At 42.6% G+C, this 19,215-nt stretch overlaps 1 long non-coding RNA gene across 1 annotated transcript in view; it reads left to right on the top strand.

Annotated features, from left to right (window-relative positions):
* The window catches only part of LOC309855344, a 34,690-nt gene extending 16,564 nt beyond the window's left edge, over nt 1-18,126 (top strand). The window contains exons 2-4 of the long non-coding RNA XR_014306734.1: nt 13,719-13,993; nt 16,647-16,758; nt 17,219-18,126. This is a non-coding gene — a long non-coding RNA (uncharacterized lncRNA). The remainder of the gene's footprint in view (nt 1-13,718; nt 13,994-16,646; nt 16,759-17,218) is intronic.
* Nucleotides 18,127-19,215: the final 1,089 nt, after the last annotated feature.

The raw sequence follows: 19,215 nt of genomic DNA, 5'->3' as shown, positions 1-19,215 counted from the left end.
TTCCCATGGTGTAGGAAGACCGTTGAATGTGAGCCTCTAGTAACCATTTCCAGACAGTATGTGTATTCAGTGGTCCTGGCCATTAGTGTGGACCTCTAGGGTTTGTGCCATTAGCCAGAAAGTAGGCAACAGAGTAAAAATAACTTGGTGCTGTCACTTTTTCATCAGTATGAAGGGCGGGACATTCCGTTACCTGTTCATGTATGCTACCTTCTTCACTCATTGCACAAGCTCACGGGGTAGATGCGTTCTGCACCCTGGTCTTAGGGTTGCTGGAAAACTCCCCCAAGGTCACACTGCGGCCGAGCCGGGTCACACCTGACTCCCAGCTCAGGGGGTCCTCACACACTTGTCCACTCTATTCTTTCTCTGATGCCAGAGGTCCTCAGGTGGTATTTTCAAAACCCTCCCAGCTCAGATGTCAGATTTCTGCTATACACAGAGTTTATTTTTTGAAAGCACCGAGGATACACAGGCTTAGAGGAGACAGTGTGAAGGACAGGAGCAGAGCGGGCCCGCCTCCTGGGTGGAGCAGGAGGGCTCAGCTTCAGGCAGGTTGAAGGGACCCAGGACACCAGCAGACCAGCACCCGGGAATACTGCTCATTTGCAAACATGAAGAATTTGGACTCCAGCGTTCAAAGGCGGGGGCGCCGGGCTGGTTCAGTTGGTTAAGCTGCTGACTCTTGGTCTGGGCTCAGGTCCTGATCTCAGACTCATGAGCGGCAGCCCTGTGCCGGGCTCTGCACTCAGCGGGGCACCTGCCTGGGATTCTCTCTTTCTGCCCCTCCCCCACTCATGCTCACTCTCTCTCAAATAAATAAATAACATCTTAAAACAAATTCATCTGGGCATCTCTCCCGGGTGGGTCTGCCGCTGCCTGTCACCGCCTGTCCTTGTTCTCTCTTCGGGACGAGAGTCGTCAGACGTCAACTGGAGCACCGCCACCCGCTGTCGGAAGCCTTCCTCCTGACATAGCTCCCGGACCGAAGCGTATTCTCCAGGGCACTTTGGAGGAGGTCGAAGCAGGGTTCATCTCCCTGGCATTTTGTGTGTTGACAAGTGCATCCCAGTTCCTCACGTGGTGAGACCTCAAGCGTTTACGACCGCAGACGAGAAGGCCAGTGTTGCTTTGCTCATAGAATGCAGTGGAGCTGTCTTCTCTTCCAGAACTTCAGCCTCTTTAAGGCAGGAGGTCCCTTAAACAGAAGTCCCCGCGTGGTCCGAGATGAGTGTGGGCAGCGAGGGGGTCGTTCAGGCGGGCTTGCCTGTGATCCCCCAGTGCATGCCGTGCACACACCGGCCTCTCCGGCATGATCCCTGCACACGCAACAGCACGGGGCTTGTGAAAGCCCCTGGCAGCACGAAGCGTGTGCTCAACACACACCTCCTGCCTGGAAACTGGAAATTGTACTTTATTATTTATTTATTTTTATTTTATTTTTTATTCTGAATTTCTTTTTCTTTCTTTTTAAAATTATGTCATGTTAGTCACTGTACAGTACCTCATTAGTTTTTGATGTCGTGTTCCATGATTCATTGCTTGTGTATAACACGCAATGCTCCATGCAGTCTGTGCCCTCCTTAATGCCCACCACCAGGCTCACCCAACCCCCAACCCCTTCCTCTCTAAGACCTCAGTTTTTTCATAGCTTCTCATGGTTCGTCCCCTCCTCTGATTCCCCCTGTCATTTTCCCTTCCTTCTCCTAACGTCCTCCATGCTATTCCTTATGTTCCACAAGTAAGTGAAACCATATAATTGTCTTTCTCTGCTTGACTTATTTCACTCAGCATCATCTCCTCGAATTCCATCCATGTTGATGCAAACGTTGGGTGTTTGCATCAACATGATGCAAACGTGGTTGAGTAATATGCCATTGTATATATGGACCACATCTTCTTTGTCCATTCATCCACTAGAGTGGAGGGATATAGAGAACATTCCTTAATTTCAGTTATTTGATTTTTATTTTTTTTGAAATTTTTATGGTGTTATGTTAGTCACCATAAAGTACATCATTAGTTTTTGATGCAGTGTTCCAAGATTCATTGTTTATGCACCACACCCAGTGCTCCATGCAGTATGTGCCCTCCTTAATACCCACCACCAGGCTCACCCACCCTCCTTCCCCCCAAAACCCTCAGTTTGTTTCTCAGAGTCCACAGTCTCTCATGGTTTGTCTCCCCCTAATATTTCCCCCAATTCACTTTTCCTTTCCTTCTCCTAATGTCCTCCATGCTATTCCCAAACAGTGTGGAGATTCCTTAAGAAATTAAAAATAGAGCTGTCCTACGACCCTGCAATTGCACTACTGGGTATTTACCCCAAAGATACAGATGGAGTGAAAAGAAGGGCCATCTCTACCCCAATGTTTATAGCAGCAATGACCACGGATGCCAAATTGTGGAAAGAACCAAGATGCCCTTCAACGGACGAATGGATAAGGAAGATGTGGTCCATATACACTATGGAGTATGATGCCTCCATCAGAAAGATGAATACCCAACTTTTAAAAATTTATTTATTTATTTATTTATTATTAATTAATTAATTTTTAAAAATAAACATATAATGTATTTTTATCCCCAAGGGTACAGGTCTGTGAATTGCCAGGTTTACACACTTCACAGCACTCACCATAGCACATACCCTCCCCAATGTCCATATCCCACCACCCTCTCCCTACACCCCTCCCCCCAGCAACCCTCAGTTTGTTTTTTGAGATTCTATCATTTTTTCTTTTCCTACTCTCCAACCCCCAACATTGCATCTCCACTTCCTCATATCAGGGAGATCATATGATAGTTGTCTTTCTCTGATTGACTTATTTCGCTAAGCATGATACGCTCTAGTTCCATCCACATCATCGCGAATGGCAAGATTTTATTTCTTTTGATGGCTGCATAGTATTCCATTGTGTATATATACCACATCTTCTTTATCCATTCATCTGTTGATGGACATCCAGGTTCTTTCCATAGTTTGGCTATTGTGGACATTACTGCTATAAACATTCAAGTGCAGGTTCCCCTTTGGAGCACCACATTTGTATCTTTAGGGTATATACCCAGTAGTGCAATTGCTGGGTCATAAGGTAGCTCTATTTTCAGTTTTTTGAGGAACCTCCACACTATTTTCCAGAGTGGTTGCACCAGCTTGCCTTCCCACCAACTGCATCCTCACTAGCATCTGTCATTTCTTGACTTGTTAATTTTAGCCATTCTGACTGGTGTGAGGTGGGATCTTATTGTGGTTTTGATTTGTATTTCTCTGATGCCGAGTTATATGGAGCATTTTTTCATGTGTCTGTTGGCCATCTGGATGTCTTCTTTGCAGAAATGTCTGTTCATGTCTTCTGCCCATTTCTTGATTGGATTATTTGTTCTTTGGGTGTTGAGTTTGCTAAGTTCTTTATAGATTTTGGATACTAGCCCTTTATCTGATATGTCATTTGCAAATAACTTCTCCTATTCTGTCAGTTGTCTTTTGGTTTTGTTAACTGTTTCCTTTGCTGTGCAAAAGCTTTTGATCTTGATGAAATCCCAATAGTTCATTTTTGCCCTTGCTTTTGTTGTCTTTGGCGATGTTCCTAGGAAGAAATTGCTGCGGTTGAGGTCAAAGAGGTTGCTGCCTGTGTTCTCCTCAAGGATTTTGATGGATTATTTTTCTCACATTGAGGTACCTCATCCATTTTGAGTCTATTTTCATGTGTGGTATAAGGAAATAGTCCAATTTCATTTTTCTGCATGTGGCTGTCCAATTTTCCCAGCACCATTTATTGAAGAGGCTGTCTTTTTTCCATTGGACATTCTTTCCTGTTTTGTCGAAGATGAGTTGACCATAGAGTTGAGGGTCTATTTCTGGGCTCTCTATTCTGTTCCATTGATCTATGTGTCTGTTTTTGTGCCAGTACCATACTGTCTTGATGATGACAGCTTTGTAATAGAGCTTGAAGTCCAGAATTGTGATGTCACCAACTTTGGCTTTCTTTTTCAGTATTCCTTTGGCTATTCGAGGTCTTTTCTGGTTCCATATAAATTTTAGGATTGTTCGTTCTATTTCTTTGAAAAAAATGGATAGGATTTTTTTTTTAAATTTTTATTTATTTGACAGAGAGAGAGAAATCACAAGTAGGCAGAGAGGCAGGCAGAGAGAGAGAGGGGGGAGGAAGCAGGCTCCCTGAGGAGCAGAGAGCCCGATGTGGGACTCGATCCCAGAACCCTGGGATCATGACCTGAGCCGAAGGCAGAGGCTTTAACCCACTGAGCCACCCAGGCACCCTGGATGGGATTTTGATAGGGATTGCATTAAATGTGTAGATTGCTTTTGTAGAATAGACATTTTCACAATATTTGTTCTTCCAATCCATGAGCCTGGAACATTTTTCCATTTCTTTGTGTCTTCCTCAATTTCTTTCATGAGTACTTTATAGTTTTCTGAGTATAGATTCTTTGCCTCTTTGATTAGGTTTATTCGTAGGTATCTTATGGTTTTAGTTTCAGTTGTAAATGGGACTGACTCCTTAATTTCTCTTTCTTCTGTCTTGTTGTTAGTGTAAAGAAATGCAACTGATTTCTGTGCATTGACTTTATATCCTGACACTTTACTGAATTCCTGTACAAGTTATAGCAGTTTTGGAGTGGAGCCTTTTGTATTTTCCACATATAGTATCATATCATATGCAAAGAGTGATAATTTGACTTCTTTGCCAATTTGGATGCCTTTAATTTCTTTTTGTTATCTGATTGCTGAGGCTAGGACCTCTAGTACTATGTTGAACAGCAGTGGTGATAACAGACATCCTTGCCGTGTTCCTGACCTTAGCAGAAAAGCTTTCAGTTTTTCCCCATTGAGAATGATATTTGCAGTGGGTTTTTTATAGATGGCTTTGATAATATTGAGGTACGTGCCCTCTATCCATACACTTTGAAGAGTTTTAATCAGGAAGGGATGCTATATTTTGTCAAATGCTTTTTTAGCATCTATTGAGAGTATCATATGGTTCTTGTTCTATCTTTTATTAATGTATTTTATCACATTGATTGATTTGCGGATGTTGAACCAAACTTGCAGCCCTGGAATAAATCCCACTTGGTCGTGGTGAATAATTCTTTTAATGTACTGTTGGATCCTATTGGCCAATATTTTAGTGAGAAGTTTTACATCTGTGTTCATTAAGGATATTGGTCTATAATTCTCTTTTTTGTGGGATCCTTGACTGGTTTTGGGATCAAGGTGATGCTGGCTTCATAAAATGAGTTTGGAAGTTTTCCTTCCATTTCTATTTTTTGGAACAGTTTCAGGAGAATAGGAATTAATTCTTCTTTAAATGTTTGGTAGAATTCCCCTGGGAAGCTGTCTGACCCTGGACTTTTGTTTGTTTGTTGATTTTTGATGACTGTTTCAATCTCCTTACTGGTTATGGGTCTGTTCAGGTTTTCTATTTCTTCCTGGTTCAGTTGTGGTAGTTTATATGTCTCTAGAAATGCATCCATTTCTTCCACATTGTCAAATTTGTTGGCGTAGAGTTGCTCATAGTATGTCTTATAATTGTTTGTGTTTTTTTGGTGTTGGTTGTGATCTCTCCTCTTTCATTCCTGATTTTATTTATTTGGGTCCTTTCTCTTTTCTTTTTGATAAGTCTGGCCAGGGGTTTGTCAATCTTATTAGTTCTTTCAAAGAACCAGCTCCTAGTTTCATTGATTTGTTCTATTGGGTTTTTGTTTCTTTGTTTGTTTTTTTTGTTTCTATTTCATTGATTTCTGCTCTGATCTTTATGATTTCTCTTCTCCTGCTGGGTTTAGGCTTTCTTTGCTGTTCTTTCTCCAGCTCCTTTAGGTGTAGGGTTAGATTGTATATTTGAGACCTTTCTTATTTCTTGAGAAAGGCTTGTACTGCTATATATTTTCCTCTCAGGCCTGCCTTTGTTGTGTTCCACAGATTTTGAACCGTTGTGTTTTCATTATCATTTGTTTCCATGAATTTTTTCAATTCTTCTTTAATTTCCTGGTTGACCCATTCATTTTTTAGGAGAATGCTGTTTAGTCTCCATGTATTTGGGTTCTTTCCAAATTTTCTCTTGTGATTGAGTTCTAGCTTCAGAGCATTGTGGTCTGAAAAATATGCAGGGAATGATCCCAACTTTTTGATACTGGTTGAGAATTGATTTATGACCCAGGATGTGGTCTATTCTGGAGAATGTCCATGTGCACTAGAGAAGAATGTATATTCTGTTGCTTTGGGATAAAATGTTCTGAATATATCTGTGATGTCCATCTGGTCCAGTGTGTCGTTTAAGGCCTTTATTTCCTTGTTGATCTTTTGCTTGGATGATCTGTCCAATTCAGTGAGGGGGTGTTAAAGTCCCCTACTATTATTGTATTATTGTTGATGTAATTTTTTGATTTTGTTATTAATTGGTTTCTATAGTTGGCTGCTTCCATGTTAGGGGCATAGATATTTAAAATTGTTAGGTCTTCTTGTTGGACAGACCCTTTGAGTATGATATAGTGTCCTTCCTCATCTCTTATTATAGTCTTTGGCTTAAAATCTAATTGATCTGATATAAGGACTGCCACCCCGGCTTTCTTCTAATGTCCAATAGCATGGTACATTGTTTCCCACCCCCTCACTTTAAATCTGAAGGTTTCTTCAGGTCTAAAATGAGTTTCTTGTAGGCAGCATATTGATGGGTTTTGTTTTTTTTTTTATCCATTCTGATACCCTGTGTCTTTTGATTGGGGCATTTAGCCCATTAACATTCAGTGTAACTATTGGGAGATATGAATTTAGTGCCATTGTATTGCCTGTAAGGTGACTGTTACTGTATATTGTCTCTGTTTCTTTCTGATCTACTACTCTTAGGGTCTCTCTTTGCTTAGAGGACCCCTTTCAATATTTCCTGTAGATCTGGTTTGGTGTTTTCAAATTCTTTCAATTTTTGTTTGTCCTGGAAGCTTTTTATCTCTCCTTCTATTTTCAATGATAGCCTAGCTGGATATAGTACTCTTGGCTGCATGTTTTTCTCATTTACTGTTCTGAATATATCATGCCCGTTCTTTCTGGCCTGCCAGGTCTCTGTGGATAGGTCCACTGTCAATCTAATGTTTTTACCCTTGTATGTTACAGATTTCTTTTCCTGGGCTGTTTTCAGGATTTTCTCTTTGTCGCTAAGACTTGTAAATTTTACTATCAGATAATGAGGTGTGGACCTATTTTTATGGATTTTGAGGGGCCTTCTTAGCATCTCCTGGATTTTGATATTTGTTCCCTTTGCCATATTAGGGAAATTCTCCCCAATAATTCTCTCCAATATACCTTCTTCTCCCCTCTCTCTTTCTTCTTCTTCTGGAATCCCAATTATTCTAATGTTGTGTCGCCTTATGGTGTCACTTATCTCTCAAATTTTCCCCTCATGGTCCAGTAGCTGTTTATCCCTCTTTTGCTTAGCTTCTTTATTCTCTGTCATTTGGTCTTCTATGTCACCAATTCTTTCTTTTGCCTCATTTATCCTAGCAGTGAGAGCTTCCATTTTTTATTGTACCTCACTAATAGCTTTTTTAATTTCAACTTGGTTAGATCTTAGTTCTTTTATTTCTCCAGAGAGGGCTTTTTTGTCTCTGGAGAGGGTTTCTTTAATATCTTCTATGCCTTTTTTGAGCCTGGCTAGAACCTTCAGAATCATCATTCTGAACTCTAGATCTGTCATATTACCAATATCTTATTGATTAGGTCCCCAGACTTTGGTACTGTATCTTGTTCTTTTTTTTTTTTTTTTTTTTTTTTTTTTTTTGTGGTGAGTTTTTCTGCCTTGTCATTTCGTCCAGAAAAGATTTGCTTTATCCTCCTCTGGAATTCTGTTCTCCTTGATGAGTGAAGGTGGTCTTGTCTGGGTTTCTTGTTGATCTTCTGGGGGAGGGGCCTGGTGTAGTGATTCTCAAGGTTTTTGTTCCAGGTGGAATTGCCCAGCCCTTACCAGGGACCAGGCTAAGTAATCCACTCGGGTTTTCTTTCGGGAGCTTTTGTTCTCTGAGCAGTTTCTGTAGAGTTCTGGATGACGGGAAGGAAGATGGCGGCCTCCCAATCTCTGGCCAGAGGAGCTGAAAGCTCGGGATCCCACTCCTCAGTGCGCCCTCAGAGAAAAGTGCCCAACCGCCCCCGTCTCCCTGGCCTTTTGTTTGGAGGAAAGCGCTCAATCTCTCGCACTTGGAGAAAAGTACCCGGTCACTTCCATCTCTGTGGCCTCTGGCCGTGTTCCGAGCTCACCCAGCCTGTGACCAGTTCAAGGTAACCCCGAGTTGAGAGCTCACTCCTCAGCTCTGTCACTGTAGCCGGCTTCCCCTATCTAATACCTCCGAACTCTGTGACACTCAGACACCCCCGGTCCTTCTGTGACCCCGCAGGACCTGGGATTACGCTGACCCTGCGTGGGCTTCCCCCCTGTTTAGCCTCTGGAGCAATGTCCCTCTGTGGAGAAGACTTTTAAAAGTCCTGATTTTGTGCTCCATTGCTCTGCTGCTTGCCAGGAGCCGGCCCCTTCTCCCGTGGTCTATCTTCCTGTCACTTTGGATTCACTTCTTCGCATGTCCTACCTTCCAGAAAGTGACCAATTTTCTGTTTTTGAAAATTGTTTGGAGAATTGTTGCTCTTCTTCCCTTCGATTTCCCATTGGATTTGTAGGTGTTTGCAATGGTAAGAAGCTATCTAGCTGATCTCCTGCTACCTGATGTAGTCTCAGCCTGCTACTTCTCCGCCATCTTGACTCCTTCCCCAAACCTAACTTTTGTATCAACATGGATGAGACTGAAGGAGATTATGCTGAATGAAATAAGTCAAGTAGAGAAAGTCAATTATCATATGGTTTCACTTACTTGTGGAAAACCATATTTTAAAAACCAGGTTTATGATGGGAAACATGTATGATTGAGAAGAATAAATTTATATGCCTGGACATGTTGAATTTTCAAAACTTTTTACATATGGTGATAAACATGTACTATAGGAAAACATACATCTGCATGTCCAGATCTGGTTGCTTGTACCCACGTTAATGGCATCTGTGTTTCAGGCTCTATGATGCTGATTTCAGTTCATTTCCCACCTGCCTCTATAGGGTTACCCTTCAGACCCTTTTTTGTGGTTTTCTTCCTTTGCCCACTTGCCACATGTTGCTAGGCTGCCAATGCTCCCCTGATCTTCGTCCTGTCACAATGAACACTGCCAGCCCAGTTCCATCCCCACCTGCAGCTTGAATTCCTACCTCTGTGCTGAGAAGCTCTTCACTGACCTCATCACCTGCTACATCAGGATTCCTGAGAATCTCTCTGTCTGCATGTGGGCGTGTCACGTTAAACTTCTCTCTGTTGTGTAGCCAGAGCAATATTTCTAAATTCAGATCTCAGCGTGTCTCTTTTTGGCTTCACAGCCTGGTGGAGATCCATATCATTGTCAGCATAAAACCCAAATCACAGAGCACGGATTACCTGGCCCCTCTGACCCTCATCCAGGTCCCTCTCTTGACTCAGCCCGCTCAGCCACCATTGGTAATCTATGCTCTATTCATTCCAGATTGTTTTTATTTCTTTCCCTGGAAACTTCATGTTCTCTTTTACTGTTCTACTTTAGAATATTCCACCCATTTTTCCTAGGAACCATCTTTTCCTCTTAGATGACCCCTGGCTAGTTTAGGTTCAAGCCAGCCCTCACCTCCTCCAGGGTGCTTTCCAAGACCACCTATTTTCCCTCTCTTCAGTCTAGACTGGATGCCCTTCTTATGTCTTGATGAAACAACACAGGATTATATTGACCTACTTATTTGTATGAACACCCATAGCCCCATTTAATTTCTAAGATTTGCAGACAATGGACCACTGTTACTTCTCCATTTTTCTATCTTCTGGAATGATCCTAAAGCCTGGATTTCAATAAACGCTTTGTTAAGATTGTATCACTGGAGATCGTGATTCAGGCTGTAACGGGGTCAAGGATATATATTTTATCTTAAACAGTGTTTATTTAAAAACATTTTTTTTTAAAAACAGTGTTTAAAGATAAATCTGCTTCCCAGCCAGATTTGGGAGACTTTAATGTAGCTGATGAAGGAGGGTAACCTATACATAATACACAAAGAATTGGGGGTGCAAAGAAGGTGCATCTTCAGTGGGCCTATGTAACATTCCCTGTACTTTCGAAGCAATGAAGGCACTTGCTTTGTTAGACGATAAATCCAATAACTCAGACGTGGTGAAGAAGTGCTGTTTTTATTAAGTCCTGAATGTATTTATTGAGCACTTGGTGTCAAACACTGTGCCAGGAGGCAGAGTATATTCTGCTCTTTCAGGAAGCTTAGAAATTAGGTAGGAATCAGGCCTTTAGCACCTACAATGACATGGGACTTAATCAGGTTCTTTTTTTTTTTAAGATTTTATTTATTTATCAGAGAGAGAGAAGGGGAGAGAGCGAGCACAGGCAGACAGAATGGCAGGCAGAGGTAGAGGGAGAAGCAGGCTCCCCGCTGAGCAAGGAGCCCGATGTGGGACTCGATCCCAGGACGCTGGGATCATGACCTGAGCCGAAGGCAGCTGCTTAACCAACTGAGCCACCCAGGCGTCCCAATCAGGTTCTGCTTTGAATAATCTCTCCTATTATCTCTCTGTATATCAGATGCCTCTTCCTCCACTGGTTAGAAGAGTAGTAAAACCCATTTTTCTGGGAATTCAGAGGAGATGCTTCTCGTAAAGTTTGTAATGCACTTGCAAGATAAGTCATGGATATGTCCAAAGTAAAGGGAAACCCACAAACCCACCTTGCCTGTTTTAGGTTGGTCCTCTGGAGGGGTTGGGACTCATACTGGAGGAGCTCACAGATGGGGAGGACTTGGCTCTTAGGGAGAGACTTGGAGGAGGTGATAGGACTTTTGAATCAGGGTTGAGATTAGACTAGTCTAGGGAGAGATGAGGAAGTGCAGATGGGCACAGGGTATTGCAGGGGCAGCCTGGATGCATTTGGGCATCTGTGTGCACACTGAGTCTGCCGCAGAGGAGGGGAGGGCAGGGTCTTGGCATGGACACAAAGTGTGGTTACAGGTGTGGGAGTCCCAGAGGGCAGTAAAATGTTCTAAGCAGTGTCTTTCAAGGAGAAGAAGAAAGAGAACATCAAAAGGATTTAAACAATTGAATAAGTGCAAAGTTTCCCTATATTATTGCAACTTTAATCATCTGCTTCAAATTTCTTAGCAAAATATTGACTCTGTATTACATTTCAATGAAAATACCACATATTAGATCAGCAACCTTCAAACTTCACTATGTGACAGAAATAGGCATTTCTGGGAACACGTGTCTCTTCAGCTGCTCACCTAGAAATTTGGGTTCCATCAGTTTGATGCAGAGCCCACCCAATGTGGATGTCAAGTTTCTTGTGGTTAAGAATGTCTGCAGCAGCGAACGCCCGAGGAAATTTTACGATCGGCGTTGTCAAAATTCAGTGCAAGCTTTCAGTAGATCAAGAAAACTATTCTCTTTCCAAGCTAAGAAAATTAGTCATCATTAACCTTAACGAAAGGTGATTTTGCTGTAAAGTATCATACTAAAGCTAGGCAGACATTGTGCACGGGGACATAGGCTGGTGTAAGTGTTTGCAACAGCTGTTGGGCATTTGTGTGACTTCTGTGCAAACATGAAGGTCTGCAGTGGGAGCTACAAGCTTTACCTGCCAAAGAGAAAGTGCGGCAATGGAGGCTGGTTTTGAGTCATAATTGGACCAAAAACCATTTCAAAGCAGTGAGTCCTTTTTCTCTTCTTCTCTAACGTAAAACTGGTCTGTATTTTTTCACATTTGGTAAAAAGTATGCTTCCGATCTTCAACTCAGAGAGCCAAGCAGTAGCCGGGAGCACATTTTTAGAACTGATTTATGGGCCCCAGAAGGCTGCCTGAAGAAAGATCTCTCTGGTTTCCGATGTTCTATTTTTTTTTTTTTTTCTGCATTACTTTGTATCTGATTGAGATAGTTGAAGTTTTCAGCATGGGAATTTTGCGTACAGATTGGGCACTGCCTTGAAACCTCTTCTCCAATGCATATTTCATGATTAGCATCTTCAAACCCCAAAACCTCTATGGAAAAAAGTATATTCTGTATCTTTGTGGTTTGTTTAATAAACTGGAGGTAGACAAATTAAAGCACTTGCCCCTTCATTTAATAAGAAATACTTTAAAAAATGACACTTGGGATATTTGAAAATGGCATCGGACAACAACAAAACTACTAAAGGAGAAAAAGATGTCATCTTTAAATATGGACTTTTTAATGAGAACATTTTAGAAAGAATGACTTTAAAAGCTGTCATGAGAAAAGTCAGCTCATTTTAGAGGACATGGTGGGCCAACAGCTTTTTTTCTCTCAATGTCATGAATTAAGAAAACAGATGGAAAGTGAGTTTAGATGCCATCAGAGCTATGCCTTCAGCTTAATTTCCGATGGAAGCACCAAGCCTTGATGGAAGAACATGGGTATGAGGACCAATCTCCGCAGGTCAGAAATGGAAGACTTTCTAGGGTTGAGACATGAAAGATCTTCTCTCAAAAACAGATTTCCTGTTTCCTTGGTAGAAAACTGAGCCTGGTCCAGTAAATTTGAGGATCTCCAATCCCCAGGAACCCTCTACCATAGGACTTGTTGTCTACCTAATGTCTTCAAGGACATGCGGATGGAAAAGTCCTGCTCCAGGTGTCTCCTTTCCATCTCCTGTTCTCTAAGTGACATCGCTAGCTCCTCTCTCCAGACCCATCCCCCTCACCTTACCATATTCACTCAACCGCGAGAACTTGGACCCTCGTGAGGCTCCCAGATGCAGGCTATCTTTTCTCCACTGCCAGGGTGACGTCCACTGTCATGGACTCCTTCCATTCCTGGTCTCCTAAGCACTGTTTTCATAATTCTGCAAACGTGAACATTTTCTCTTCACTCTAGACAGGATGACATTTCTAAATTCCAAGTTCAGTGTAACCTTTCTGTACTTAAAACTCTCCAGTGTCCTTCCCGCAGGAGACAGGAGGCAGGTGTCTTGCTCACGGCTCACTGTGCCCTGCAGCGTCTCCCCACTCCACGTTCTCTTTCACGGTCATCTTTCTCCACCTTGCACTTTCTGCATTAGCTGGATTTAGCTGGTAGTTTCTTCAATTTACTTTGCTCTGTTTTGTGGTAAGATCTTTGCATATTCCATTTTTGTTTCAAATAAGATTTGCCTTTCTTTTCCTCTGGGAAACACCTCCATGTCCTTCAGAGCTCAGCTCAAGCCCAGGGCCTCCAGGAAGTCTTTCTCCCCACTTAGGCATCCCCTTAGCCGCTCGCCTGCCGTCACCATAACCAGCATGGTCTGCACAGCCTGTTCACCCTCGAGCTGAGAGATACGCGTTCCTCTTACAACCTCATTGCAACCAAGGTTCATTCAGCAAGGCTAGGGGATATCTACCCCCCCCCCCCAGCTTCCCCTTTTCACGCCTTGCTGGTATGGAGCGAGGTGGCTGTCATGTGAGATTCCGAAGGAGGACCCCTGCAAACAGGCTAATTGCTCCTGTAGCTTTACTCTGTTACTACGTTTTGACTCACACTGAGTGTACCTTCTCTGACTTTTTTCCTTTTGGAATCCCCAGGACATTGGGGGTTTGATTAAAAAGGTTTCTGGGATATATTTATGTGTGCATGATTTTGTGTTTTCAGGTTCATACAGTGATTCCTTGGTATGCAGACATGGACCAAATATCAACTATCCTGAAAAGCTTGGCTAATATAGAGCAGCAGTTTTCACAAGAGCTAACATGAGAGGCATCCCAGGTGTCCATCAACAGAGGAACGAACGGACGAGCAAGATGTACTAGATGCAGGGAGCGGAGCGCTCTTCGGTCCCGCAAAGGAGGGGCGTGCTGACACCTGCGACCTCTGGGAGATTTCTTAAGGATGCGCCTTGAGGACATTATGCCGAGTGAAAAAACCCAGTAAGCAAAGGACAGATACTGCTTTACTCCATTTATATGAGGGCCCCGGTCTAGTCAGATTCATAGAGACAGAAAGTAGAATGGTGGTTGTTAGAGCTGGGGAAGGAGGGTTGGGAAGTTAGTGTTTAAGGGCGCACAGTGTCAGGTTTGCAAGATGAAGAGGTATGTGTCGCGTGGTGGGGATGGTCGCGCCACACTGTGAACGTGCTCGATGCCCCTGAACTGGACCCTTAGAAATGGTTAAGAAGTGAATTTTATGGTATCCGTATTTTTACTATAATAAACGAACAAACAAACCCTGATGTGCGCTCTTCTGGATCTGCCTGGCACATTCATTTGTGGCCAGGTCACAAGGAGCATCTCCATTGGAGGGTGCAGAGGACCAGTTTGAGGACAAAGAGTGTGAATGCTCTGGTTTCCACAGGACTTTTGCAACATACCCTATTGTTGATTAGAGATTTGATCATTGTTGGGAAGACCTTCTTTGTTTTAATTTACTGAACATTTAAAAAATATTTATTTATTTTAGGGAGAGAGAGAGAGAGAGCTAACACGGAAATAGGGAAAGAGACAGAGAGAGGGAGACAAAGAATCTTACGCAGATTCCTTGCCGCGCACGGAGGGGCTTGGTCTCATGGCCCTGAGGTGACGACCTGGGACAAAACCAAGAGTTGGACACTTAACCACCCGAGCCACCCAGGCATCCCTGTCTTTCGATAATTCTGAAAGGGGCATTGCCCTCAGTGTCTTCTAATCCAGAGAGATTAGAAGAGAGAGTTCTCATGGTAGGAGATAGGAGAACTTAACATTTCTCTGAGCCTGAACTTGCCTTTCCAGCCTGGGCCGTGCAAGCATGACGTGTGCTTGCTTTCCCTCAACCCGTGAGAACTCAGACGTGTTGTTGCATCTCCTGAGCCCATAGCATTTTTGCATGAAGTTCTCTCTTCACTGACCTATCTCTGAACTCTGCTGTGAAAGCAAACACGCATTCTGGGGAATCTAAAAATAGGATGACACAAAACTAAGTCAGCACTAAGATTGAATTTGAAAGATATATAATGCTGATATTCAAAAACTTGTTAGGAAAACCCCACTTGTTAATGATGCTTTTCCAAAACTTGAGAACTTGTCTAATGAAAATGTAAATTGAAATAAGTTGAAAGGAACACATTTTACACCAAGAGTAACGGGATCCCATGTTGGGTTTAGGAGATTAGAGTGAAATTGAGTTATATTTTGTAAGGAATCTGACAAAAGGGATACATTAGTGCTGAGAAGAAAGATAAAAATCAATAGATATTCCTCAAGCAGTTTAACAAATGAAGTCAGCCTGCTGGTACGAAGCAGACAGAATGCAAATCCTATCCGAGATGCTCCCGGGGGCTTCGTTTTAAAGCAAACACAGAATCGAACAATCTGAGTTTGATGTACTGATTGACACACCCAACTATTACAAAATAGAAATGTTAGTGACTTCAAGTCATAACATTGGGAAATTTTTAATAAAACTATTTCTTAAAAAACCAAAATATTAATTTCTAGAGATTTTTCCATAGGCGTCTTCCATAGGTGACTTCCATCCGTGGTGCCTTCGGATGCCCTGCCGCTCCCTGCCGACGGCCTTTAGAGCCCGACTTCCGTAGGTGTCCCCTGCAGGTCCCGACGCGTGTCAGTCCCACCTTCTCCTCCAAAGCATTGCCTGGGAAACCAGGACTATTTTATGACAATTTCTAGCGACTCCTTCAAGCAGGAGGCACTTAGCTTGTGAAATTGGTTTAGAGGAGGTTTTCTGTCTCTGTCAAGAATATTGCATCCGTGTTGAAAGGTTTAACCCGACCCGATGTTCTTAAAAGTTTTCAAGTCCCAGGTCACTGTGGAGGCCATTGGGAAGGTCAATGGGCAATGCTCTTCCCACCCATGCACCGCCCCATCCAAAGTTTAGCATCCCTTTTGAAGCTTTTATTTATTTATTTATTTATTTATTTATTTATTTTATTTTATTTTTTTTAAAGATTTTATTTATTTATTTGACAGATCACAAGTAGGCAGAGAGGCAGAGAGAGAGAGAGAGAGAGAGAGAGAGAGAGGAGGAAGCAGGCTCCCTGCAGAGCAGAGAGCCCGATGCGGGGCTCGATCCCAGGACCCTGGGATCATGACCTGAGCCGAAGGCAGAGGCTTTAACCCACTGAGCCACCCAGGCGCCCCATTTATTTATTTATTTTTATTGAAAAATTTATTTCTATGGGAGCGCCTGGGCGGCTTAGTCAGTTAAACATCTGACTCTTGGTTTGGGCTCAGGTCGTGATCTCAGGGTCCCATGATCGAGCCCGGTGCTGGGTTCCAGGCACAGCCGGACTCTGCTTGAGAGCCTCTCTCTCCCTCTGCCCCTCCTCCTGCTCTCCCACTGTTTCTCCCTAAAATGAATGAATACATCTTTAAAAAATAAAGTTTTATTTCTATGAAATAAACGTTAGAATCTCTTTCTTGTCAGTTTATTCAATACAATGATATTTCTAAGATGTGGAACACAAAGCAAATTTTAAAACGCTGTTATTGCTAAAAACCATCTAGAGCGACCTTGCATTTTCCCTAGACACAAAACTCTACCTATGCTTAATGTTCATGTTTTTATTTGGTTTCCTAAATTTCTCAGTCTCTTCAAAATTCTTAAAATGGTCCTTACTTCCTGGGAGAGCCTGCTTATCTGAGATTCAAGGACACATTTTCAGAACATGAGCAGTGTATTCTGCAGAAACACTGTATCAGTAAGTACTTATTTGTGATATTATGTCAATAATTTTTGTATTTTGCTTTCAGGATCTTCCTCAACATTTTTTTTTTATGAAATGGGAAGAACTTAATGTCACATGAAGGTTAAAGATACACTTAAACCATCTTCAAAGCTGGTGGAGGCACAAAGCCACTACCAATCCCCAACGTTGAGTACCTCATTTTTAGGTTTTGACATTATCTGAGGAACTTAGCTAATATGACGTGTTTCAACCTGCCTTAGCTTCACTCATTACTTCAGTCATGGTCTCCCCCCTATTCAGTCAGATTACCATGGTCTGGGAAGTCTTAACGTGAGTTTTCACATGAAGGTTTTTTTTTTAGTGATACAATAGAAATAATTACCCCCCCACCGCTGTTTCAATGTTTCTACCATTCACCTTTTTTAGGGTTTCTTCTTTTTTAATTTTGTAATTTTATTTTATTATTTTTCAGTGTTCCAAGATTCATTGTTTATCTTTTGAACTCCTTGAAAACACACCCCTTGTTTTATCTGCACATCACAATGATCAACGTATTTGTCAAGGGAGCTAGTGAGGATGCAAATTTAGATACCAAAGAAGGTAGAATCTGGGATTTTTTTAAAGTATAGCAATAGAAAATGTAATATTGGGACACTCTGAGGAGAGACCAGCAGGAGTAATCACTTTCACCCTGAGATTCAGCCGTGTCCATGGTTTACGTGTTTACACCCGTTGCCAAGCTGCCTTGTTTACGACCTGAAGTGCCAGAGTGTCAGTGCGCTTGGTCAAGGGATCCTGTCCCCGTGGCTTACAGAGTGTCTTACTCTTGCGAGAAATGGAGGCCTATGAAGAAAGTCAGCACAGAGTCCTTGTCCTGAAGGGGTGACAGAATAATATTTGAACAAATAAGTACATTAGCACACTTACTCCAACATCGATGGCAACCAGGAAATGTCCCTTAAAGTGAAAAGAAAATGACATAAAATCACAAAAAACACAACTGAATGTTATATGTTTTATTCGGAGTCACACAGACCACGCGGAGGTTCGGGAGAGTTACGGTGCGAGACTCGTAAGAGTCTGAGGACAGATGACCTTCACAGCATCCACCTGAAGACGGTCACCTCCATAACAAATCCACAAAGAAGGACCTTCCTAAATTCGCCCCAAATCTGTTGCAATGTCTTTGACAATCGACTTCTTATGAAAGACTATGTATGGTAATGCTGTTTTATGCTATATTAAATTGTGATATTCCCTAAAGCAAAGTTTTCAAAATACTGAAGTGTCTCCTTCCTAGTCTTTTTAAACTATGAAGAAAGTTTTAGTTTCTATGTTTATATGTTTTGGAAAACAACAAAAGTAAAAATCTCAAGTATTTTTATTTTCCTGGTGATTTAAAAGGAATATGTGCATCATCATTAGTGTGGGAAAACAGCATAAACATGAGAAAAAAGTGCCTTCTGATAACTGGATAGAGTATCTCAGTATCTTAAACTCTGTTTTCTTAATTTTCAAGTGTACATTTATTTCATGTTTCCATTAGGTGGCACTGGGACAATATTGATGGAGGGAGCAAATCCTTCCTTCCTAGCAAATGTAGATTTCCTTTGTAATTCTGACTTTATTTCACTAGCTTTTAAAACCCTGTTGTATGAGGGATTTCGTCATTATACAGCTCGGGGTGCCACAGAAGTAGGTGTCAGTCTTCCCTCTGACGCTCATGATCCAAAGGTCAAGAATCACGGAAGCAGTGGGAATGGACCGCACCAGGTCAGAGCTGCCCCCCAAAGTCTGAAGCAGTCCAGCTCTGCTCTGGAAAAGATATTCCCATAGGGGGCCCATGAGGAAAGGCGGTCGACAGGAACTAGAGCTTCACTAGAGTCCTGGGGAGGATGGAGGGCTTTGTTTTCTAGAACGGGCACTGGCCAATGCACCTGCTCTCCCACTGAAGGTTTGGTCTGCTGGTCGGGACACGTTTAGTGAATGGACTGCAGGATCCCTGAGCGGCCTTGGTTGGCCAGTCAAGATGGGATGCTCAGGGCAATGCAAGTGTCTCTGGGACAGACTCCTGCAGCCACTGTGGACAAGCCCCCTAGTCTGGGTGCAGCTGGGGCCTGTGCGGTTTCAGGATGCCTCCAGGCAAGGCTGGGAACCTCCCTCCCTCCAAAGTGTCTCGTCTGGCAAAGATGAAAAAACAGCAGGGGAAAGAGTTTGAGATCATCAGGAACACACCTTCACGCAGAAGCGCACGGTAACGGACTGCGCAGACCACACATCCTGAACACAGAGGTGTTCTCACCGCACCAGCACAGCACGACTCTGTAGGTGGTAGGTGTGTTAACTCACTTGACAGTGGCGATCATTTCATGTTGGATATGTATATTAAATCATCATCTTCTTGCACACATTAAGAAAACGAACCAATATCATGATGTTAAACCTAAATATATGTATAAGTTTTGTCAA

The sequence above is a fragment of the Mustela nivalis genome (assembly GCF_964662115.1).
Source record: "Mustela nivalis genome assembly, chromosome: 20".
Classification (NCBI taxonomy): Eukaryota; Metazoa; Chordata; class Mammalia; order Carnivora; family Mustelidae; genus Mustela; species Mustela nivalis.
Note: the sequence above shows the minus strand (reverse complement) of the source record. Positions and strands in the feature narration are given on the sequence as shown.